The 9376-nt window shown below is 40.2% G+C and overlaps 1 protein-coding gene across 3 annotated transcripts in view; it reads right to left on the reverse strand.

Moving 5' to 3' along the window:
• Positions 1 to 8462, reverse strand: part of KLHL13 (kelch like family member 13) — an 88035-nt gene extending 79573 nt beyond the window's left edge. For all 3 annotated transcript variants that reach the window (XM_026848256.1, XM_026848258.1, XM_026848263.1), the window contains exon 1: positions 8351 to 8462. The gene's annotated coding sequence lies outside the window, so the exon portion shown is untranslated. The remainder of the gene's footprint in view (positions 1 to 8350) is intronic.
• Positions 8463 to 9376: the final 914 nt, after the last annotated feature.

Here is a 9376-nt window from a genome sequence, read left to right on the forward strand (position 1 = left end):
CACACTATTATTCACTGTAGATGTTATTTTTAAAACTGAAGGGTACAGCATCTCCAACAGAGTTAACTATTGGCTTCTGCAGATCTTTTAGCTCTATCTCCACTGTGAGTGGAAAATTGGATAGTCCCACTTCTTGCCTGGAGCGAAAGTTCACATCGCTCACTACAAATCTGCGGCATCCTAGTCTTTTTCAATGTATACAGAGTATTTCACACTGCAAGACTGCAGCTTCAAATAAAAATCAATTTCAACAATAGTGTGGAAGAAAAAGAGCCAGAGTTAATTTTTGCTTTTAAACTAGTCAGACAGCCTCTCTATCTCAGCAGCAGAGTCACCATTTTATATAAATCACTAAATGCATACAAGTCACAGGAGGGACAGAAGTCATAAGTAACACCTTGCATCATGATACTAAGTCGAGCATGCTTTTCATAAATTCACCCCACACTTACTATCACATTAGGAAATTATCTGGCTGGGCTGGCAAAAAGAACACCAGTCATAATGGGGTTGAAATACCACAAAATTGCAGCAAAAAGTTTCATAGCCATTTGGAAGTCACTTCACTGGCCAAAATGAACAACTGAAGAGCAGGAGTTGGAGACACTGCTTTTCTTTTTAATCCTGCAAAGATAGCATGTCCAACTGAAAAGGAAAAAAGCAGCAAGTTCCCCAAAAATGCAAAGAGCAATTAGCAGTATTATCATTGGCAGTCATTTTTTTTTTAATTCATCCTAGCGTAAAACGGAGTAAGGAAACGTCAGCAACAACACTGCCAGCTTTTGCTTCCTCTGCATTTCCTCTCAGGAAAGAAAAAAAATTAAACATTACACTTGGCAACTTGTATTCTCACATTCAGTTAGCACCAATAAGTGAGGGTCACTTCTACAATTCAGTGAAGGAATACTTTTTTTCAATTACAAGCCCTTACCGACCTGAAGTTATTCATCCAGTTAAAACAATGAAACAATACTAGCAACAAAATCACATAGCAAACCACAAGTTAACCAATAGTAACATATAAGAAATTAAACACTATGAGACATTCAAACTTCTTAATCAAAACAAAGGAGTTACCTGAAAATTATAGAGGTTATTGCAATCTTATTTCATGAAGCTTGACTTCTTTTGATATTCCTCCTTAAAATGGGTCAAAATATCTTGCTTTTTACAGATGCATATCTATGTATGCCAGCCATCAGCAAGACTCATGTTCCAGAATTACAATAATATTAATGTGTGAGGGATGACACAGACATCAGGAAGCCTCTTAAGACATTTTGGTGAAGAAAGCCAGAAAACAGTAAGTTAGAAAGTAGTTTGTGGGGGCAAGAAGCACTCTAAAACTGGATCCGGGCTTCCCAGCATCCCCTATCAGAGCATTTTGCATAACCTGCATCTCTGCAAAGCCGTGTCAGGCTACTTCAGTGACACACAAGCATTACAGCAGAGAGCTTCATGAAAGGCTCTCAGTAACGAAAACCTCAAACAATGTCAGACTTGTTAGACACATCTGGGATGGCAATGAAACAATAAAGTCAATACAAAGATAGTGTTTTTCCTCCAACCCACTCATTTTTTCCTCCTCCATTTTCTTTTTCCACCATTATTTATTCTTGACTCCGTGTTTGGGACTGTAAAGTGTTGCCACGCAACCTCTTCTCTTGCACATTCGCATTTCCAGCCCAACTCCCTCCTACTATTAATTTTATTAATGAATAAACAATCTGAACTAGTAATGAGAGCTGGTTAAAACCACAGGTTGGACTTTTCTGTATGTTCATGGCAAAGACAGGACCCTACTGCAGAGCAGCCCCACACCACATCCCACAGCACCCACCAGTCTGGCAGCAGTGGCAGAACAGGGACAGCACTACAGCCAGCCCCTGCATCCCCATAAACCATTTCTAAATTTAACGACTACTTCTTTCACTCCACACCAGCAGATCACTGTGGCCTAACCAGAAAACACAATTCTTCCCTATAAGGACAACAAACTGGAACTCTCCAACTTCACTTGTAATCGCGGGATTACTTGCAGGGGAGAAGCTGCATTTCTGCCTGTCAAGCAGCCTTTTAGCTTGTGAACCTCTGCCCTGGGTTTGGATCTCCTCTAGATACAGCTGTGCTGTGGAAGAACTCAGCACCCTCAGCTGCTTGTCCCTGCTCTCTGCCAGAAGGCTACCAAGTGAGCTGCTCTTAAGTATTTTCTAACCTATTTACTCAGGATCAACTGATACAAAGCGATTATTTAGGCTGTTTAAACCACCCCAGCTTATTTTGGCTGGCACTCTGCAGAAGAGCTCACATAATTGTCTCAGCTGTCAGAGGTACAGGTTTACAGCCCCTTCACTGAAATACTTAGTCTTTCTACAAGCCAGGAATGATGGCCAAAAGCAAATCCGGACAAGAAACCCCTGTTGGCATCCCAAAAGAAACTAGGGCTCTTGGCACCCTATCACCCTTATCACCCAAGTGTGAGGGCAAGTTTTGCTTTTATTTTTTCAGCCCTTTCCAGGGAAGTAAGTTCCCCTAGCTTTCAGTGAAGATACAACTCAGAGCTCCACAAGCCGAGTCAGCCAGGTGAGCACTGACAGTAACACTGCATGCAAGTCTCTGCCCTTGAACAAAGCCAAGAGATGCTGGTAAAATCTATCAAGTTGACTCAGGGCTACAAGTTTTGAAAGCAAAAAATGCTAAAATGCTAAATGTTAAAAAAGCTAAAGTTAGACTACATGCATGCTAAGACGTTGCCTACCATGTTTTGTTATTCTGCTGTACTCACCCCACCCACCACACCAAAATCCCATGAAAATAACAGGTGAAAGAGTACAGCAGTGTAACAAGTTTTGGGAACAGAAACCGCCTAGTTGGTCTGTGCATGCGAAGCACTACCACACCAAGATCTTGGTCCATTACTGTGGCTCTTAAATAATACCATCAATTTTAGAGGGGAAAAAATTTAATAGACTAGATAGGATAGTATTAACATAAGTTAGATGCACTCATTAAAGGCTATACAGTATACTTTCTTACTAATGATTAAAATTTTCTTTTAAAAAGGGAGTTAAGTATGAAATTCTAAAATTTAATACCAGCTAAAAATAGCAAACTCTCTATAAGTCCATGCCATCAGGTATATAGATCAGCAAGACCATTTCATTAATAAAGAAAAAAATAAAATTAAGGAATTATGGTAGGGAAAAAAGATCTAAACACAAACAATCTCTAGGTCTCTGGTTAAAAGAAGATGCTAGGGGAGTTGTATCATGGCCCATTTAGAGCTCCACTACAAAGTCTGCCATATATTCAGCGTTACATTAAGATAAACTACTAAGCCATTCCCGAAAAAGATTAGCCAATTTGCAAAGACATGGGCCAGGCTGTCTCATAGCAAGTGATACCACCACCATCACTAAGGCAGCTAGTTGCGTTACTGACACTTCCATCAACTCCAAGATGGCCAATAACATAATCATTCCATTACTGCTCTCCTTTAAGTAACAAAACTCCCTGTTTGGACATTAAGGACAAAATTTTCACTCAGGTATAGTACCAAGTCTCACTTGGATTACAAAACTCCCCACATTAGCCCTTCTACCATTAAAGATGTCAGTGTTTTATACTGCCCAAGTCTAATGAAGAACAGAGAGCGAATGCTTATGCATTTACCGTTACTCCTCCGTGACAAATGTAAGCAGCCACAAGAGACTCGTCTGATTTGCATAGCCACTGAGGGAGCAACTCAGTGTAAGGCAACTCGAGCAATCTAGTTAATTCAGATTCAACATTACCAAATTATCTAGATTGATTCTTTGATTCTTTTGTAGCTCAAGTGTTTAATTCATGATTTCCAATTTGAAGGTATAAGCTTGTGAAGGCTTTAGTTTATATCTCTCACAGGGCATATACCCTGATGGAAATACTTGAATTCCACTGTATAAAAATAAGCTTAGAAAAGCCAACACAAGAGCCCAGCTTAAATTTCTAGATATAACAACATCACTGCTAAATTACAAATTCAACATTAAATAGAACAAAACTGGTTACATTCTGTTCCTGTTAAAAGCTTCCAACATAAACAGGCAATAAAATATAGCTGTTAAGTGACAGCAATACAACCACATACGTATTTTGTAACTTTAGTTGCTGATACTTAAAGTTACCCGCTAGCAGTGAGCAGAAGGATGATCAGGGAGGGAGGGTGGGGGGGATAAACTATTAATACAAGTCTTCTATGACTCTGGCCCCTGTGGTGGATAATCAGCTTCTAAAAAAATACATATATACAGAATACATGCCAACGTCTGTAGGATTCTAGTGCCACTCATGGCTTTCTTTAAATAACAGATGTGCTACTCACTTCCTCTGTTCTATTCAAAATCTGTGGGCGGCCATAAACTTGCCCAGAACCATGACTGTTTCGTAACACTGAAGCTACTTGAGAGTCAGGCACTGAGAAACCAAAGTTGACATGGCAGAAGAGCAGCCCACTTCTCCCTCTTGACTTCCTCCAAAAGCCAAATAACATCTGTGACCAGGATGTACACCGGTGCTTTGATTCCTCCAGAGCTGAGACAAAAGATTTCCCCCTACCTTACTGTAGTGCAGAATTCATGTTTTCATGTAAAGATTTTACTGAAAGCATGAACTTACATGGATCATTCAGCTCCTACACAGGTGGAAAGCTAGTAGAACAACAACAGTCCCAAGAACACATCTTTAAAGGCATCTGGAAACGTGACTAATCTCAAGTGAGAGCAGTGCCCCGATCCTGCAGTGTTGAGTTTGATGCTACATTCCCGGCATCTGCTGGGAGAAGCAGTCCTGCTTTCCCTCCACTCACCTCCAGCCACATCATTCCTGTCTCCACCTGTGAGAGCAATAGCAAGGTGTAGCCACAGGGTGAGTTTGCAAACTGATAAAAACATTACTGAGTGGGTTAGTTTCCCATGAGATAAGCAGCATGAAAGTAGCAACACAAGCGTTGGCTCTGCCAAGGGAGCTGCAGCAGGAAATCAGGGCACAAGGCAGGACCACCCAGAGATGCATCAGATGAGGTACCTGCAGCATCAAACTGCCTCCAAAGCCTCTAGCATCAGATCTTGTCCTCCAAGTGCAAATCTTCTGGTTAATGTTCAATCCATAATAGGTTTATGAATAAGTTTAAATTTAAAGAGAAATGTTTTGCATTTCTTACAGAATTATCTAAATACATAGAAAACGTTCTACAACAATGTATATAACACAAGCAGAGCTTCAACTTTAGAGAGCTGGGGTTTGTGCCAGTACAGCTAAAAGCTGCTGGATATTTCAGATCATCATCTTCACCTACTGATGGTTAATTCACATTAGCATTATCTGATAAGGTCAGTTATTCAAAAGAATCGAAGTTCCCACGATGCTAAATTAAATGTGCATGGAACACATTCAACTTGACACTTAGAACAGACCACTCACATGGAAGTCCCAAAAAATAATCAGGAAAAAGGAACTGGTTGAAATTCACATGTTTATCCTTGCTTTCTCCAACCTACACAATTCCCTAATATTTAATCATTATCACTTGTACATCTCATTCTGCTTTATTATTTTTTTGTGACATGGAATCTCACCTTCCTCATAAGAACAGTTTGCACTTGACCAGATGGATGTGTAATCAAGCTCGATTACAACGCGTCACTTTTCATTTGTCATATTGCTAAAAGCTGGTCTGCAATTTCTGAATGATACAGACTGATAAAACTACCCTTTCAGTTTATTTTTCTCACCAAGAATCAAGGAACAAAGTTCTTCCCTCACTTCCCTGCAAAGCTGGAAATTTTCATTCATAACAAGACTAACACATCGAGATGCTGAGCACTGCAATATCTGTTCAAACATTTACTGATAAGTCCTCAAAGTTAGGACAGGCACTAAAATCATTCCATTCCTGGTTTTAACCAGGAAGCCTGTGCAACACATTCCCACACGCTTTGCACCGACTGTTTTTTTACTAGCAAGGTGGAACAGCCTGGACAGGACCTCCATCCTAAAGCAGCTTATACTTCCCACCTTAGGGCAAATGAAGAGACTTCTGAGAAGCAGGACAAACAAGTACATATATCAGTAGGCAGGAGCCAAAGGAAGGTGTCTGACATCATGCATAAATAGTCCTCCTACTTTGACTACCGACACTCAGTTCCGCTGCTGGTCCCATCCACACATGCACAAAACCGGGTCAGCAGTTTTGCCCTGTCGATAGCCTTCCATGTGCACCTTGCCTGGGTACTCCGCCAGAGCAGGGTCCCTCAGAAAGGAACAGCAGAACACATAACCTGATAGTTCAAGTAGACATGGAGCACCTGGTAAGAATGATGCTCTTTAATATGGAAACGGAAAAAGGTTTTAAGTTTTTTTCCCGAAATTTAAGCAACTGCAAGTCAGGGCAAAAGCTCTGAGAACTTCTTTGAAAGCAAAACTTCTGTTCACAATCTATTTTCATTTCTACTTTCACCTGTACATAAGCTCTCATATTATAAATATTTTGTACTAAAGAAACCAAGCAGAATTGCTTTAAAAATGGAGAGTCTGTTGGCATTGCCAAACAAGTCTCACACATTTCACCACCAAGCAGCTGCATCAGTCACAAAGACATTAAAACAAAAGCCCCAAGAAATCATATGACCAGTGTCATTATTATTTACAACAAAGCACTGTTTCCACAAAAGGAAGCAAAACGATGTATTTCCCACACCAAGTCGAAAGCAAAAACATTGACAACATAAATCAGTAGCTGGTGTATTCTTCAAAAAATGATTACACCTGATTCACCTGAAAACAGCTTCTCAAAAAAGGCATGGAAGACATCAAATTCACTACAGGACACTGAACGTGGAAAATTTTTGAATTTTTTAGTGTTAGTCTTCTGAAACACACAGGCCAATTAAAGGAATCAGACTTCAATTCTGTCCCAGCTTGCAAGCTCCTCTTGGGTTCAAACAGATCCCATCTTACCTCATAATCCTAAAGATATCTTCAAGAAATCCACTTCCGAAACACTCATGTCACGAACACCAAGTCACACATTTCAATTCCCTGTATCTCTCATCTCAAGGCTCTTACAGCTTGATTCCCTTGCTGGATCTTTCTGACACATGACACGGGCTATCTGCACTATATAGCAGAGTTGTGCTTTCACCCCAAAACGCTTACTACTGTGTGAACACCTTAGAGACAAATTTCTATGAAAATAATTCAGATTAAACCAGCAAATTTACCAATTGCCCTAAATTACTACTGAAAGTGTGCCTTTTCTTCCAGGGACTACTATCTAACACTGAAAAACTAGGAAGTAATTAAGCAAAGACACTTTGCCTAGGGATAGCAAATACACTAAGAAAAGTTTCTTCTACACTAGCATTTTTAATTTATCCATAAAGCTCTAACCTCTCAATTTTAAGAAACCTGTTGCATCACAAACAGTTAAAAAGAAAACCATAAAAATGTTTCCATCCAGTACTCTGACAATGCAATACAGCTGTGAGAATTTAAAAAAGCTCAAAGCAGAGAACCTTGAAAGGAAAGCAGAACATATGTTGCCCCATTTATTTAAGCTTTTACCTCCCACTCACACTGACATCCATATACACAATGCCAGATCTGTGATAAAGGCATCTATCCATCCCTGTGAACCTAGCCCAAGGCCATCGAAGTCAGCTTTCATCAGCTATTGAGTCATTAGCGAAGTTTTACTATTGATACAGTGAAACAGCCGAACACAGAATACTCTGAGGCTGCTAGCTCCTACAACAAATGCTTCATTATTGTTCCATTTTTTCCATAGTGTAGTTTCTCAGAAAGTTTTTAAAAAAAAAAAAAAAAAAAAAAGACATGTGCTAAGCCTCACAGCTACTTCAGCATGATAACAACCACGAAACAGCAGAGCATTTTTGACAGCTTTACTTGTGGTGTTTGTGGAGGTGATATAGTAGTGTCAGAAGAAACACTCCTAGCAGAACACATTACAAATTAATTTGGAGTCTCTACCAAGATGTTTCTTTGTATTGGGACCGAATTGCCCCTTTCTAATAGAACGTATAGCCCCTGAGGTAACATTATTAGAACTTTTAATTCAGACACTGGAGGTTAAGCCTTTAAATCCAGACATCCTGGCCTTGATCGCCACAGTCAAAGAAATATACAAGTAGCATGCTACACCAAGATACACTCAACTTAAGATAGTTTGTTGATTTTTAAATTTCAACATTTCTCTCAGCTTGTTGCAAAACAAAATAAAAACACATTTAAGGTTACTACTACAATTCAGGGGAGGGGTAAGCAAGGTTTTACTTTGTATACTCAATCTCACCCTGCTTCTAGCCAGTTCATGTGCCAGCACAGGAGCCCTTTCTGCAGCAGCTGTATTTCACTTCCCCTCTGAGCCCCCTTAGAGCTTAATGAAGGATTCATCATCAATCTCACACACTGCCTCTGTAGTGATATCAGCTGGACATACTCCCTTCTCTGCTTCACCCCGCTCAGCCCTGCCTTGAGCGAGCCAAATCCTCAAAGGCTGTTTAAGATGATCCCAGAGCTCATCATCTCCCCAGACATGCCCTGCTATCATTTGCAGGACTGCACTGCAAACTGGATCTGGGAGTCTGTGCATGACCCTTTTTTTTTCTGGCTAGGTAAGTTACCTGATCTGCTTCATGCCTGGCATCGCCAGAAGTTGCACCTGTGATACCACAAGTTGCAGAAGTCCCCAAGCCACTATTGCTGCCACAGATTAGGTACAGTTGAACTACAGCCTCAGATGACTTCCAGTTTAGTCAATCTTTTACAGAAGAGAAGAAACTCTTTAAAATAAGGTAAAAAATTCTGGCTGGGGTAAAGTCACTTTAATTCATTTTTGACACCTGGTGTCAAGCCAAAGCTCACTAGAAACAGTCTTGCTTCTTTGAAGCAGAGCAGCATGTTAATTCGTGCTGGCAGCTCACTACAATTTTTTGAACTTCAGAAGCAGAAGAAAACGTTTAAAAGCTCAATTTTGAAAATCACAGAATAACAGTGCATTCAGGATAGGATTTAATCCTAGTTACTACGCAAACTTTTTTTACTATCGACACTATGCAGCGTATTCTAGTATTAAACGGGATTGTAGAACAGGCTTTACGATGAAATCAGAGAAGTGGGGAGAGTGCCCTGAAGGTTCGTCATTAGCATTATCTCTATGCGTAGCTCACTGGGGAAAGAATAAGGAAGACTCCTCTGTGGCATTCTATTCAAATGTATGAGCCATATTTAAATGGGTAAGGAACATATTTCTGCTGCAGACTCCACAGCAGGTCCAAGTCAGCATCAGTTTCATTAACGCTCAGAACATCCAAGGTAA

This window comes from Athene cunicularia, assembly GCF_003259725.1.
Source record: "Athene cunicularia isolate RWA chromosome 4 unlocalized genomic scaffold, athCun1 chr4_part3, whole genome shotgun sequence".
NCBI lineage: Eukaryota > Metazoa > Chordata > Aves > Strigiformes > Strigidae > Athene > Athene cunicularia.